The sequence below is a fragment of the Sminthopsis crassicaudata genome, chromosome 4, assembly GCF_048593235.1.
Source record: "Sminthopsis crassicaudata isolate SCR6 chromosome 4, ASM4859323v1, whole genome shotgun sequence".
NCBI classification, from domain to species: domain Eukaryota; kingdom Metazoa; phylum Chordata; class Mammalia; order Dasyuromorphia; family Dasyuridae; genus Sminthopsis; species Sminthopsis crassicaudata.
In genome coordinates, this window is record NC_133620.1 from 435,331,660 (window position 1) to 435,349,249 (window position 17,590).

The window sequence follows — 17,590 nt, forward strand, 5'->3', positions numbered from 1 at the left end:
TTCCTAGCTGTGTGACTCTTGGCAAGTCACTTAATCCCAACTGTCTCAGCAAAAATAATATATATATATATATATATATATATATATATATATATATATATATATATATATATATAATCAGAAATAATCAACAGAGAGAAAGCATAAAAATTAAGGGGGATTGGGAAAAGCTTTCTGTAGAAGGTGAGAGGTTAGCTGGGACTTGAGGGATGCCAGGAAAAGCAGGAAGCAGAAATAAGAAAAGAGTATCCACTAGGGATGAGGAGACAGCCAATGGAAATGCCCAGATTTGGGAGATAGAGTGTCATCTGCAACATCAAAGAGGCCAGTGTCACTGGATCACAGAGCATATGGGGACAGAGGAGATGGAAGGTATAAGAAGAATGGAAAGGTGGGGCAGGCAGGGTATGAAGGGCTTTGAATACAAAACAGGATTTGAGACACAGAACAAAGCAATGCACTGTCTGAGAAACAGCTTCAAGGTGAATGACTAAGTCAACTGGACAGTTTAGTGAACAGCTATTTTTTTCAGGATGCTTATATACATGGGAGCACTCACTGACTCCCTAAAATACTGTTTAGGCACCTGGACCTCAAAGCAGCATGGTATACCCCAAAATAATGGTCCTGAATTATCCTGGTCTCAGAATCATTCTGCTTATGGACATTCTCACTTGTTGAGGGTTCTGACTTCTTAGGATTCTGAACTGTTTAGGGTTTTTGGAAGAAGTAAGAGCCCTAGGGAAGAGAAGTACTTAGGGGGGGAAAAAAGGTAAAGATAGAAGAAGAAGAATAAATGAAAGTAAGAGATGGGACTAAGAGGTTTCTTTAGCGAGAGGAAGGATGTCTCAGTATAGAGTAAGCAAGGATGTAAAATATGGGTAGACATTGGGCAAATATTGGTGCTAAAACTGTAATGATTCTAAAACAGACTACATAGTCTCTAAAGATTCCTTTCAATTCTAAAATCTATAATCCTACAATTTCAAGAGAGCCATAGTTAAGTCAAAGGCTGGCTTTAAGAAAGGAAATGCTATGATTATAACTTCAGGACATTATGTGTAAAAGATCCCAATGCTATCTTGTCCAATTTAAGTAAATACTGCTTTATGGGTTTTTAAAAATTGTTTTATTTTTTCTGGTAATACATGTATATTAACTTTTTAAACACACTTCTTTGTATATCATGTTGAGAGGAAAAAATCAGAACAAAAGGGAAAAAAACCACAGGAGAGGGGGGAAAAAACAAACAGAAAAAAAGAAGTGAACATAGCTTGTATTGATTTATATTCAATATCTATATTCTCTTTCTGGATGCAAATGGCATTTTCTATTGAAAGTTTATTGGGATTGCCTTGGATCATTGAGTTACTGAGAAGAGTCAACTCTTTCATAATTGATCATTGCACAATCTTGCTGTTACTGTGTACAATGTAATTCTAGTTCTGTTTATTTCATTCAATATCAGTTCATGTAAATCTTTTCAGGCCTTTCTCAAATCAGCATGTTTATCATTTTTTATAGAACAATAATACTGCATTACCTTCATACACCATAACTTAATCCAGCCATTCCCCGATTGATGAGCATCTAGCTTTTATGGATTTTTAAAAGAAAAAAACAAACAGTGGGAGTAACAACAGAAATAACAAACAAATACATCAGTGGAAATAAGACTAAGCTATGGAAGACTAAGAAGCTCTACCACTTGGGTTTCTACTATTTTCCCTCTGATATGGTTCTTGATTTTGGCCCTTTCCTAGAATGTGGCTCTTGTTCATCTTATTCATTTACCTTCAGAGAATAGTAATACTCCTTTTTCATAATAATACACAGAATTCAGAATTTGGTTGGTTCTTAAATATGCCCTAAGATAAGTCTTTCATTTTACTTGTAAAGAAACTGAGGCTTAAAGAGGCAAAGTTGCTTGATCATTGTTTCACAGCTCCCCAAAGGAAGAGTTCAGATTGTAATTTATGCATCTTTATCTAGGGCTGTTGTCATTACATTTATACATACATACATGTGTGTGTGTGTGTATATATATATATATATATATATATATATATATATATATATATATATATAAAGTTTCAAAGAAAGCTAAAAGGAAAATTCAAATGTTCTTTTGATTTTTATACAATTTTGAAATTTGATGCTTCCTTTGAACATTTGGATATTCAAAAAAAAATTTTTTTTCTCCAATGCTTTGATGCTTCCATGGATTTATCTATGTAAGACTCATCAATTGTACCTCCACTGGTGCAGTTTCCAACCCATCTCTATTTTCTCTTCCAATATGGCCCTTATCTGTAACCTTCCATTAATTTTACAAAAAAGATTCATGGAGACCATGGTCTGAGGCATTTAATGGTCCATGGTTGCTAGTATAATACTTAGACTGCTCATTCATTATTCCTTATCTCACTAAATGAATACCCCTCCACCTTTTCTGGTCATATGTTCTATAGATTGAAAATGTCTTTTATGCCACTTCTCTGGTGCAAGTTATTATCAGTGATATCCTGCAGCTTATTTGCATATACATATGTGTTTATCTTTACATTGATACTTGGATCTCCTATAACTAAACTTCTTTTGAGATTATGTTGTTCCAGGATTATAGAGTCACAGAATTGGAAAGTTGGGAAGGATTTCAGTAGCCATGTAGTCCAAACTATATCCAAAAGGGACCCTATACTCTAACATAACCAATAAATCTTTGCCACTCAGCCTCTGCTTAAAGACCTCCAGGAAAGGGGAAATCACCACTTAACAAAAAAAAATAGTTTTGTTCCAACCTTATTTTTGTGCTGCATGAAAGAAATTTAACTTTAATTTCCACATCCAAAATATCTTCCAAATCTGTCCTTTCCTTTTGTATTTCCATTACCAAGATCCTAATCCACAACCTTATTACTTTTTATCTCAACCATTACAATGGATTATGAACAGATATCTTTGTTTTAAATGTTTCCCCATATTTCATGATGAAATCATAACAGATTGGGTTTTTTCTTTTTTAATAGGTTTTTATTTTTTTCAAATACATGCAAAAATAGTTTTCAACATTCAACTTTGCAAAACCTTGTGTTCCAAATTTTTCTCCTTCCCTTTTTCTCTACCTCTACCATAGATAGCAAGCAATCTAATATAGATTAAACATGCACAGCTCTTCTAAACACATTTCCATACCCATCATACTGCACAAGAAAAATCATTTCAAAAAGTGAAAGAAAAACACCACAAGAAAAAAACACAAGCAAATAAACAACAAAGGTGAAAAGACTATGCTTTGATCCATAGTCAGTCTCCATAGCTCTCTCTCTGGGGAATGTAGCTATTTTTAATGGGATTTCTCTTTCTATCTTTTGCTGCTGCACTTTGTTGGTAACATATAAAAATGATGATGATTTATGTGGACTTATTTTATATCCTGAAACATTGTTATAATTGTTATTTGATTCTAGTACTTTTTAAGTTGATTCTCTAGAATTATTTAAGTATACTATCATATCATCTGTGATAATTGTTTTTCCTTGTTACTTACTCTAATTTCTTCAATTTCTTCTTTTTTCTTCTCTTATTGCTAAAGGTAACATTTCTAGTACAATATTGAGTAGTAGTGATGATAATGAGCAAGCTTGTTTCACCCCTGATCTTATCGGGAATGCTTCTAGTTTATCACAGTTGCATATAATGGTTGCTGATAGAAGCTACCACTTCTCATTTCACTTTGAGACAGCCATAAATGTTAACATTGGACCTAAACTACTATCTTTGTAACTCCTACCTATTTCTGGTAATCCTGCCCTCTTGAGATTAAACTGAAGAAATCCAGGGCAGTTTTTTATATATGCAATGCCAGCTATCATGCTCCCAATGAATTGCCTCTTCTCCAGGGTAAATATGCCCAGTTCCTTCAATTAGTCTTTATATGACATAGACTTAAGCCACTTAACCAGCATGGTCACCCTATTCTAGACACTGTCCAGCTTATCAATGAACTTCTTAACCCATGACTTGCAGGACTGAACACAACCCTCCAACTAAAGTGCAATGGAAGTAAAGTATCATAGGACTATTAGTTCTTCATTCCCAGAAATTATGCTCTTCCTAATATATTCCAATAATAAATTTTATTTTTTGAATATTACATCCCACTACTGATTCACATTAAGCTTGCAATACACTAAAACACTAAGATCACTCCAGCACAATTGTGTCTAAACATATCTCTTTGATAATTCAAAGTCATATAGTATGATCAGAAAAATATTGTTAAGCAAATAAAAACAGGTAGGTTTTATAGTTGAGAATCTGGAATGAATGAAAACGTGTATTTTTATGTCTCTTTCTCTCATTCAATGCTGTGTCCAACTCATTTTCTATCTTCAGTGTCTTTCAAACATATATGTCCTAGTAGACTTAATCAATGGGCCAACCATCCAAATGCATGTGATAATCTAGACAACAGATACTTTTTCCTGTGTGTGTTGTTGTGCTCTTTTGACTTTCCATGACCCTCAATGAGAAAACACTAAAAAATGCTTGTTAAGTAGGAAAAAAGTTAATAAAAACTGAAAATGTCTCTCTAGTTTTGCTTAGAAAAAGGAAGGAAGAGAATAAGAAGAAAAGGGAAGATGAGGAAAGAAGGGAGGAATCATTAGCAGCTAGTTTTTTTTACTGAGTTGGGGGGTGGGGTTTGTTTCTTTGTTTTTGCTATTTTTCTAGCTTTAAGAAGTCTATACTTCAGTAGAAGAATCAATAACAACTCCAGATGACAGATCCTTCTAGAGAGTTTTGCTTATTTTCTAAGCATTAAATAAGTTAAATAAATAAATGACGTTTGTCATTTTTTTGCCATTACTTTTCATTTTTTAATGACATTGTCCTTTATGTGTCAGTGTGATTATTTCAGTGTGACTTTCATTTAGTTCTTGAATGATTATTTGTTAAGTTCTTACTAAGTGCTAATGAGATAATGAGATATTAGGTTTTTACTAAGTGCTAAGTCGGTACTTAACAATTTTCTAGTTCCTGCCTTTACTGGGAGTTTGACTTGTGAATTCCTGGGGAAGAGCTTGCATGCTTAGGAGGAGCAAGTTCATTGGTTGAAGTAATTTTTCCCAGAAGCCCTTGCATTATCCCACGCCCATTCTCTGGGAGGATAAAAAAGGGCGGCACTGGAGAGATTGAGTCTTGTCTGGACGAGACTTGAGGCTGCTCTCTGCAGGAAGGAAAGTCGGCTCTCTACAGGAAGAAGAATCTGACCGAGAGATTTGAGTTGACACTCTCCTCCCAGAGAGTGATCTGCAGCTTCTGGAGACAACAGCACATTACAATTATTGATATGATTGACTTTCTCATATCAATAGCTCTTATACTATCACACTATAACACTATTATACTATCACTGAAGTGTGCTTTCTATAAGCATCACATTTTGCATTGTTTAAACACACACACACACACACACACACACACAGAATTTAAAGCCATAACAAAAAAGACCAATGAAACAATATGCATTGGTACATAACTAAAAATCTAGCATCTAACTGATAAGAGAATTAACTAAAGATCAGAAGTTCTGAGTCAATCTAATCTCAGAAGAAGCCTTCAAATGACCATTGCTATTACAAAATAAAGCCATATTAAAATTATTGTTTGTCTCACATTCTTAGCAGACCAGTGCAATATCTAAAGCAAAACTGAGACACTACAGTATAGTGAAATGAATTTTCTGGAGTTCAGGAAACACATGGAGTCAAACTAGATTTAAATCCCAGATCTTATTCTCTGTTCATCTTGGAAAAGTCCCTTTACTTTTCCAGATTATATTGGTAAAAATCATTGAGTTCACGTTGGGCTCTAAATATGTGATCTGCAATCTCTCAATTCAAGATTTACTGCTATTTCCACCTACCAGGATGCCACTCTAAGGGAAGCACTTTATTATGGCCGGATAGGTCTGACCATAAGTGGCCTGCTGTTCACTATTTATAACTTGTGAAATTAAGCTAATTTGTTAAGCTAATATGATATAAATGGGTTTAGTATGAAGAAATTAAGGTTTCCCCACAAGTCACGAATTGTAAAGGTCTGTTGGGAAATCGATGCAGAACCTTAGCTGACACTTCAATATGTGCCAAGAGCTATTGATGTGAACCAGGTGGCCTATTTCAAACAGAATTTAATTATCCAGATGGTGACCGTTTCTTAATTCAAAAGTTTAAGGGTAACTTTTTTTTTTCATTATATCCATATTTTTTAAGTTAAAGAAAAATGAAGGCAACTTGAGATGTAATTTATAAGATTAAAGTCATTAAAAAAGTAAACTATTCCCTGAATCTTTTTCAGCAGGACCTCCATCCAACACTAAAGAATCCACCCTTCCCTCTTCATCCTCCTCCCTCTTCCACTTTGATACCCGGCAGCCTGTAGTCAGATTGGGGAATAAGCTGCTCTTCCAGGAAAAGGTATGTTTGTCTCAAAACCCAGCTCCATCTTGAGTCTGTGCTTGAGAAGCTGCAATAATTCTCCCTCAGTAATTAGAAATCAAATTAAAGTCTCCTGAGCTTTTTTTTTTTTTCTGTTCAGCAAAGAAAAAAACAAAATGTAAAAATGGATGTTGCAATTTTATGTAGAGATGGCATCTGAAGTCTATCCAGGTTACTAACCACCTCATCACCCTTACCGCCTACCTCTTGCTCTGGAAACAGAGAGAAACTTATTTCTACACTTATTCTGATTCTGGGATTTCTACAGTTTTAATTTAGCATATGTATTAATGCATTTCACCCCAAATTCTTCTGGGCAGCACAGAAGTGAAAAGAGAAGGAACTCAGAGGACCTTAACTAAAATCCTGATCTTGACAATTACTAGTTGTGTGGTATCTTGGTAATATTTAACAACTAGCTCTCCAAGGAGGGGGAAAAAATACCTATCCCTCACTTTTAAGTTTAAGCCAACATCCTCCAACACTTTCTTAAGTCAGAAATCAACAAACAACCAATTTCCAAAACATAAATGCTGGCACTGAACATTTAACCATTAGCTCTTTTCAGTGGTATGAACTGACTCCAGTACATCTCTGGCACTAAATTTGTATGTCACTTAGTTTCTTTGGCCCTCAATTTTCCCATTTATAAAATGAAGGGTTTGAATTACATGGTCTTAAAGATCTCTTCCAATTGAACATATATGAGTGTAGGGATATGAATCCTTGATTTTTTTTAGAAAATAAAATGTGGAGGAGAGAAGGGTATGGTGGTCAAATCAACAAACATCTATTAAGTGATTGCTATGGGTCACAAACCACAAACCAAAAAACAAATAACAAAAACAAAAATTAAAATTAAAAAGCAGTTCCTGCTCCTAAAGAATTCACAGTGTAATAGGAAGTCAACAAGCAAACAACCATATATAAATGAGATATAAACATGATAAATGGGATAATCTCAGTAGTAAGGCATTGAAATTAAAAAAGACTGGGAAGAAAATCTTACAGAAGATAGAACTTTAAGTGAGACTTGAAGAAAGCCCAACAAACTAGGAAGAAGATATAAGGAAGGAGAGAGTTCCAAGCATAGGTGACAAAATGAACACATCCATGGTGCCATTAGTTATGTGGAGAGATGGAGATAGATGGTTGGTGAGGAAAATCCATAAAATCTCAAAGCTCAAAGGGTCTTCCATTGCTACTTACTCCAATCCCTTTTGTGACTGAGAATTCCCTCTAAAATATCCCAGGCTGGAGCTCTGTCTTTAAATCAAGTCCCCACTACTTCTTACCACAGTCTATTCTATCTTTAAATAGCCCTAATCTTTAAGAAGTTGTTTTCAATATAACCTAACTTGATCTCTTTATCTGTGAACTGGAATGAAAAAAAGAATAAACCTATATTCTTAGAGTCTTCAGGATCCAGGGAATCACAGGAGAAGGAACTGCCTCAATATAGATACATACAATGGTGTTTTCTAAAAACCAGACCAACTTAATGGAAATAACCCCTCATGCATCTTAATTATGCATTTCCTTATTTGGGGTTTCTTACTGATAAAAAGAAAAATTTAGAAAGAGGAACTGGAATATATTAGCATTGATTCACTCTGTTTGCAGGGTCATTTTCCTTTCCAGGTTTCTCCTCAGTTATTCTAGGGGCAAGGATAATCTTGGCTGCATCATAAAAATATTTCAATTATACTCTTGCATAAGGAAAATGATAATCCAGATGGATACTTGGCTAGGGACTAGAAGAAAGTTGAAGCTTTATGCTTTATAAAGAGAGTGTAAAAAAAAAAGAGAGAGACATCTCATCCACATAGTCAGAATGTCCATTGGTTTCCCTCAAAAGTGCTTTTAAAAGATGCTAAAAAGTGGATCAATAAAAAAGGAGATAAAGATAAAATTGAACTGCCTGGATAATTTACCCTAAATTATCCATTTTAAGGTAATCGAATTCCTTCCCTTGCTTTTGTCTTTTATAAAGTGAAGAAAGGGAAACACAATGATTAACATTTCTTTAGTCTTTTTCTCATTGAGAAAACCCTTAATGTGCTCTTACCCTTTCTTCCTTTGAAAGAAGTAGGAGGCAACCAAATACTTGGATTACTTAGAATCCAGTTGGGCAGCAAGATTAGAACATGAGGGTGGTTAAATATGGATAGACAGGGAAAACAGAGCAGAACATGGTATAGCAGCTCACTATAGTACTAAAATGATTAAAATAAAGAAAAATATATATAAAATCCTTACTCCTCATCATAACTAGCAGTTTGAAGGGTAGTCATTATTCTAGTTAAGTAAGGCATATACATATATATATATATATATATGACAGAGTGGGAGATTTATGATTTAAGAATCAGATGGAAACAAGATTTGACTCTCAGTACTGATGCAAATTGTCTCGGGCAAATCACTTGACAGAAATGATCAGAATATCAATTACATCACCAACTGGTTAGAAGGAAAATTATTTGAAAATCCTAAAGCCTAAATGACACTACCATTATGGAAGTAAATTATAACTAAGACATATTTTCAGTTACAGATCTAATCCCAACCCATCTAAAAATATGTGGCACTAGATTTGGAAATTATAACCTGGCAAAATGCCAGTTGGGAAGCCAAGGTTCCTCTGTCCCAGATCTGTCAGTGCCCTGTGGCAATTTCTTAATTTCTTTGGGACCTAAGTTTATCTATCCGTACAATGAGGGAATTTGACTACATGATCTCCCAGATTCCTTTCAACTCTCAATTTTTGAGATTTTGAGGAAATAACTCTATACTCAAAAGACAGAAAATGATTTATGAACAAAGAGGTTTTCCTACAGAATACTGGTTTGATTGAACTAGTTCTCTTTCATCAATTTTCTTCTTTTGGGTTTATCAGAATCCAATGATGATGGTAGCTTTGCTTGAATGAGGGCAGCATCTTTTCACTCCAAATTTGAGTGAAATTTGAGTCTACCAAAAAGGAACAAAAAAGGGGATATGTTCATTCTGTTTCTACATCAAATAGCTCTTAAGTTACAATCTAAAAGACCTTTTTCTCAATGAGAGGATAACCATTTTAAAATGTTAAGTCACTGATAGCATAGAAGGAACTAAAACTTTAAAAGGATAGAGGAAAGTCAGGGAACTTAAAATATCTTCCTCTTTCAGTGATTAGACTTCAGTTTAGACTATATACATGTGTAGGTCACCCACCAATCAAAATGATGGCCTCTAGGGTAAAATCCAAGCTGTTAAAAAGGAATTGAGCTCGTTACTATTTTTGAATCTGACCTACTTTTTTTCTTTTCTTCTACTTCTTCCTTTTTTTTTTTTTTTTTTTTTTTGGTCCTCTCTTTTACAATTGCAAAAAATTCTAGATTTTTGTAAATGAACCTGACTCCCTTTGATGGTTTTATACTCTCTCCTGTTAAGGTGGATCCTAACAATGTGGGAAATGAAAACACTACAATTCTTCCTTTCCATGGCAAAATAAATCATGAAAAATTGTTCTCAGTGTTAACAAGCTACCATAGAGCTACTGGAATATTGCTTTTCCATGGAAATTGTCAATCTAAAAAAAAGCAAATCTCTCTTTTAATTTTTTTTTTTTTTAAACAGATGTCCCCTGAGCATCATTATTTATTTCCATGATTGCACTCAGAGAAAAGAAGAGGTAGAGATTGGGAGGACCTTTGTGATTTTGATTACTACAAAATATAATAAATAATAAAACTGGAATTCTCCTTGGCTGAATGTTAAGCAAGCATACATAATTATTCCTAGCATATTGCTGAATTCAGTCTAAAATCAGATAGAACTGCTAGTATTTGGGCGTTTTTTTTTTTTTTTTTTTTTTTTTACAATGTAGACCATGGACTTAAGTTGAAAAAGAAAGAAGCATATTGCTTTCATATAAGAAATTTTGTCTCAGTATTTTAACGAGTTGTTGGAAAAGGAGATTAACTTGTTGGATGCTAAAATATGGTTAGGGACTGGGACTGGAGCTGTGACTCCAGCTTTTATAACATACTTGCACCTCTCTTTGTCAACTAGAAACAAAGTAGATGCTTAGTTATTGGAAAATGGCTAACAAATTGTGGCACATGAATGCAATGGGATACTAATGATCATGAAGAATAGAAATCCTCATGGAAAGACTTGTATAAACTGAAGTGAAATAAGTAGAGGGAAGCAAAGAAAGGCAAGAGAACAATAAATACCATGATTATACCAATTAAATGAAAAGAACAATAATCATAAAATAATGGAAATTAAATGTGAAATTTAAAAAAAAAGAATTTTGGTCTCAAAGCAAATATATAAAAACATACCTTATCCCTCTCTCTTATTCCCTCCTTTGCAGAAATCAGTACATATAGGATAGGTCTCTGAAGGAGGAGAAGGATATTGAGGAAAATCTAGAGGATCTAAATGTCAAACATACTTTTAAAATCTATTTTTAAAAACTCACTAAAAATAAAATGAAAATTTACTCTATGAATATAGACAATGAAATTTGTAAAGAAAGTTTCAGGGACCAGGAATATTTATTTTTTTTTGTTCATTTATTTATTTATTTTGCTGAGGCAATTGAGGTTAAGTGACTTGCCCAGGGTCACATAGCTAGGAAGTGTTGAGTGCCTGAGACTAGATTTGAACTCAGGTCCTTTTGACTTCAGGGCTGATGTTCTATCCATTGTGCCACCTAGTTGACCCTAGATGAAGACTATTCACAAGAAAAAAAGAACTCAGCTCTAGGTGGCACAGTATATAAAGCCCTGAATTTAGAACCAATAAATCCTAAGTTGAATCTTTCCTCAAACTCTTAGTAGTTGGGTGACACTAAGTCTCTTAACTTTTTTTGTCTTAGTTTCCTCATCTATAAGATGTGGATAATAATAGCACCTACTTATTGTAAGAGTTGTTGTAAGGATTCCAAAGAGACTTTAAGATGCTAGTTAACTAATAGTAATAGTGGTGGTTGTAGTCATATTAGTAGTACTAATGAGTAGTAGAATTTATGCAAAGTAATAGTTATAAAATATATAAGTAGTGGTAATAGTACAAATGAGTTGTAGGATTTATGCAAAGGAGTAATACTACTAGTAATATTAATACAAGTTACTACCACCACCACCACCACTACTATCACTACCACTACTTCTAGCTAGCTAACTAGTATTTTTATAGTACTATAATCTTTTTCAATCTTTACAACAACAGGTTCATCAATAAATAGGTGCCAGTATTATCTCCATTTTACAGATGAGAAAACTGAGACAGACTATAGGTAAGTACCGTAGATAGGGTGCTACAAAGAGTAAGTGTGTGAGGACCGAGTTAGCACCCTGGATACCTTAGAATCAGCCAGAGTCAGGATAAGCAAAAGTCCTTGGTCTTTATTCTTGGTCTTTAGGGGTAGAAGTGAAGGGGATGGAGGCAGGATCTCCATGACCTCACCTCTTTGTCTTCCACCCAGAAGTGACTCTGGCTAGTCTCACTCCACCCCCTAGTCACTCCCACAATTCTCTGTATACACCCAACGATTGGGCCAGCACAGAATAGTGGGAAGGGCCATTTCCCAAGCATATTCTAATAGAATATTGTCCAATAAGTAATTAGCCTTAAATGCGCGGTTGTCCAACTGCACCTATTCAGAGTTTCAGCCCTTTACATCTCCTGCTTTCTTTTGTTTTAAAACACAGGTGATCATAACATCCCTGAATTCTCAGGAAGGGAGGTAAAAGCACTAAAAAGAAGATAATCACACTCTTTGACATCTCAGGAAGGGAGATGAAAAACACCAAAGGGAAGTGGGGATTGCTAGCAGGTTTCTTGATGAAGGGTCTTACTAGAGACAGGTATGCATAAAACCATCAGCATGGGAGGTATTACACAAGCACATAGCAATAACGCACAGGCTATTAGTGATGACTCTTCCCACAGCCGGTTCAGGCTCAATGTGGTGTAACAAACATGAATTGTACATACAAGTGGTGATATAACAAACAATATAAATCAATGTGGTCTTGTAAAAGATTTCCAGAAGTCCTAGAAGGAGGGTATATAAACATCAGTCACACATACGCCTTCTTCAGCAACCAAGAGATAGTCCAAAACCAGTCTATTGTCCATTGCTTCATGTGTCAGGGAATCCAATGATCCCTGGAAGTCCTGCAACAGTCTTTTTATATGTTAGGAATCCAATGATTCCTGCAGATTCCTGCAAAAAATTTTATCATGTCTCAGGGATTCCAATGATTCCTGAGGGTTTCCAAGTCCTACAACAGTCTCATCATGTCTCAGAGAATCCAATGATTCCCGAGGGTTTAGAAGTCCCATAACAGTCTTATCATGTCTCAGAGAATCCAATAATTCCTGAGAGTTTTGAAGTCCTACACCAATCTTTTCATGTCTCAGGGATTCCAATGTTTCCTGAGTGTTTTGAAGTCCAACAATTTTTGATGTTCATGAGTCAAACGCCATAACTGCTAGGCTCTTTCAGTGGTGGGCACAGTCAGCAACGGAACCACCCGATGTTTCTTGGGTCTTCCCCTTCGCTTCAAGGGTCTGCTCCGTCTCTCTCCGATGGACAAGGTGAATACGGTTCGTTGGCACCCATCTGATTCCTTCTCCATCTGTGGAGATACAAGCAAACCCTCTCCCCCAAGCAGTTAACCTATCTGGTCCCTTCCATTCACCAGTTTCTGGGTCTCTCCACATCACCTGACGATTATCTAGAGATAATGGAGCTACTCCCACTGGACACTGACCTTTTGGTGAGTTATAAAATCTGTCTGCCAGAGCCAGTGCATCTTTGTCAAAAATGAAGAAATTAATAGTATAAAGAGCTAGATTTAGAAGTTCTCTAGGGTTACCTGTAGCTCCCCCTTTCTTTTGTTTTTGGAAGAGTGTCTTAATGTCTCTGTTTCTCCTCTCTACTATTTCCTGTCCTTGAGGATTAAAGGGTATGCTAGTGGTGTGTAAAATCTTATACTTTGCACAAAAGGGTGCTAAATGTTTTTATTGCATGTGGCACACCCATAATTGCAAATTCTTGGATAAGGAATTCAGTGACCACTTGGGCTGTCTCTCTTTTTTTTTTTTTTAATAATTTTTTAAATTTTTACAAAATTTTTTTGCCTAGGTAATTTTCCAGCATTGACAATTACAAAACTTTTTTTTTTCAACTTTTCCCCTCCTTCCCCCCATCCCTTCCCCCAGATGGCAGATAGACCAATACATGTTAAATATGTGAAAGTATGCTAAATACAATATATGTATATATGTCCAAACAGTTATCTTGCTGTACAAAAAGAATTGGACTTTGAAACATTGTACAATTAGCCTGTGAAGGAAGTCAAAAATGTAGGCAGACAAAAATATAGGGACTGGGAATCCTATGTAGTGGTTCATAGTCAATTCCCAGAGTTCTTTCACTGGGTGTAGCTGGTTCAGTTCATTACTACTCTCTTGGAATTGATTTGGCTCATCTCATTGTTGGAGATGGCCACATCCATCAGTATTAATCATCATACAGTATTGTTGTTAAACTATATAATGATCTCCTGATCCTGCTCATTTCACTTAGCAGCAGTTCATGTAAGTCTCTCCAGGCCTTTCTGAAATTACCCTGTTGGTCATTTCTTAGAGAACGATAACATTCTATAATATTCATATACCACAATTTATTCAGACATTCTCTAATTGATGGCCTCCACTCAGCTTCCAGTTTCTGGCCAGTACAAAGAGGGCTGCCACAAACATTCTGGCACATACATGTCCCTTTCCCTTCTTTAAAATCTCTTTGGGACGTAAGCTCAGTCTACATTCTGATGCCCAATGGAAGCCTCTGTTGCATTTTGGACATGGGGCATTGGGTTTTGTTCTCCCATCCTGTTTTCTTACTCTGTCTCTATGCCAACATTGAGCTTTCAGATGCCCTACTTTACCACATTGAACATATTGATGAGTCTCTCTGGAAGTCTCTTGCCAAAAGGGACCCTGTCTTCCCATGTTCGGATCTTGGGAAATCTGCATCATAGCTTGGCTATAAAAGTTATTTGTGCCCACTTGGCACAGCATCTTATGATCTCCTCTAAGGGAGCATCCTTGTGCAGTCCTAGTATAATTCTTCTACAAACCTCATTAGCATTTTCTTTAGCAAGTTGCCTTATTATAATTTCTGTTACTGCATTTTCACCACTAGTTCATATAACAGCTATCTGCAAACATCCCACAAAATCAGCAAAGGATTCATTTGGCCCTCTTGCTATTTTTGTGAAGGCCTCTCTTTTGTCGTTTTTACTCCCCAAAACCCCATGCTTTGATAGCAGTAACAATTTGCTCATATGCTGCTATAGGGTAATTAATCTGTACTGAAATGTCTGCATAAGAACCTACACCTGTTAGTTGGTCACAGGTGATTAGAGGATTAACTCTACTATGACTATTTTGTTGGGCTTGTATCCTACAGAACTCACTATATTCAGAAAGCCACAACAAGTTTTGTCCAGGTTCTAAGCATGTCCTTGCTATAGATTTCCAATCAAAGGGGTTAAAACTTCACAAGTCAAATTCTGTAATAACATCTTAACATAAGCTGATGTAGCCCCATAAAGAGTGCAAGCCTTTTTCAAGTCTTTGAGAATTTCTATAACAAAAGGAGTATATCTTCTACTTTCTTGACTTGAAGAATTAAACTGTTGAATCACAGGATACATTCCTATTTTCAAATCAGCTAAATCCTGCCCTTCTTCTGTGGCTTTAATTATTGCCTTTTGCAATCTAATCATAGGAGGAGTTGATTGCTGGGGGAGAGGTGCTGGTGATATCACTGCCCCTCCCACTACTAGGTGAAGTTGATGGAGACATGTCAATAATCTGCTCCTTAGGCGGGGTTGAAGCTGTCTAGTGAGAGTGAGAATCACCAGGCCCATGAACTCACTTAACTCTTCATGCCCTCTGGCAATATGGCCATTAATCTGTTCTTTGTCTTCCTCTTTTTCCTCACACTTGCCCATCTTGCTGTTCTGAAAACTTTTTTTTTTTTTTTTTTTTTTTTAAATAACTTGCAGGGTTCTTTAAGGCCAATTGTATTATGTCATATATAGAGAATGTTTCTTTGGAAATTGAATCAGGACCATTATCATTCTAATCACATACTTGATCTACTAGTTTCCAATTATCTGCCTCCATTTCTTCTTCCTTGAAGAACCAAAGGGATGTACATTCTAATGTATCCACGAGTCCATCAATCTGCTCCCAAGTTATAATTAAACCCTATCTCTTTATCAGTTTAAGTATGCTTCCTGTAGATCTCCTTTGGAGTGGGGTTGGGGATGGGGTAGGGGAGAATCTTTGTCTAATATCTTCCCCATTTCAGTTAGAAAATGAGAGTTACTCTCTGAGATACCACTACACTCCTGTCAGATTGGCTAAGATGACAGGAAAAAATAATGATGAATGTTGGAGGAGATGTGGGAAAACTGGGACACTGATGCATTGTTGGTGGAGTTGTGAAAGAATCCGGCCATTCTGGAAAGTAATTTGGAACAATGCCCAAAAAGTTATCAAACTGTGCATACCCTTTGACCTAGCAGTGCTACTACTGGGCTTATATCCCAAGGAAATACTAAAGAAGGGAAAGGGACCTGTATGTGCCAAAATGTTTGTGGCAGCTCTTTTCATAGTGGCTAGAAACTGGAAAATGAATGGATGCACATCAATTGGAGAATGGTTGGGTAAATTATGGTATATGAATGTCGTGGAATATTATTGCTCTGTAAGAAATGACCAGCAGGATGAACAGAGAGAGGCTTAGAGAGACTTACATCAACTGATGCTGAGTGAAATGAGCAGAACCAGGAGATCATTATACACTTCAACAACAATACTATATGAGGATCAATTCTGATGAATGTGGATATCTTCAATATAGAGAAGATCTAATCCAGTTCCAATTGATCAATGATGGACAGAATCAGCTATACCCAGAGAAGGAACACTGGGAATTGAGTGTAAACTGTTTGCACTATTGTCTTTCTACCATGGTTACTTTTACCTTCGGAATCCAATTCTTAGCATGCAACAAGAAATTTGGTTTTACACACACATATACTGTATCTAGGTTATACTGTAACACATTTAACATGTATGGGATTGCCTGTCATCTAGGGGAGGGAGTAGAGGGAGGGAAGGGAAAACTTGGAAAAATGAATACAAGGGATAATGTTTATAAAAAAAATTACCCATGCATATGTACTGTCAAAAAAAATTTTAATTATGAAAGAAAGAAAGAAAGAAAGAAAGAAAGAAAGAAAGAAAGAAAGAAAGAAAGAAAGAAAGAAAGAAAGAAAGAAAGAAAGAAAGAAAGAAAGAAAGAAAGAAAGAAAGAAAGAAAGAAAGAAAGAAAGAAAGAAAGAAAGAAAGAAAGAAAGAAAGAAAGAAAGAAAGAAAGAAAGAAAGAAAGAAAGAAAGAAAGAAAGAAAGAAAGAAAGAAAGAAAGAAAGAAAGAAAGAAAGAAAGAAAGAAAGAAAGAAAGAAAGAAAGAAAGAAAGAAAGAAAGAAAGAAAGAAAGAAAGAAAGAAAGAAAGAAGAAGGGAAGGAAGGAAGGAAGGGAAGGAAGGAAGGAAGGGAGGGAGGGAGGAAGGGAGGAAGGAAGGAAGGAAGAAAAAAAACATGAGAGTAACCGGTTTAGCCCTTAACAAAGTAAATTCCCTGTTTGTCTATTAAAATATTCACGCTATTTCCTGGTCACCAGGGACTTCAGTGAAATTAGGGTCCTTGGTCCACATCTTGGGCACCAAATGTGAAGACCACTTTAGCACCCTGTATACCTTAGAATCAGCCAGAGTCAGAATAAGCAAAAATCCTTGGTCTTTATTCTTGGTCTTTAGGGGTAGAAGTGAAAGAGATGGACGCAGGCTCTCCACCACCTCTCCTCTCCACCACCAAAGTCCCTCTGGCTTGTTTCACTCCACCCCCTAATCCCTCCTACAATTTTCTGTATACCCCAAACAATTGGGCCAGCACAGAATAGTGGGAAGGACCATTTTCCAAGCATATGATAATAGAGTATTGTC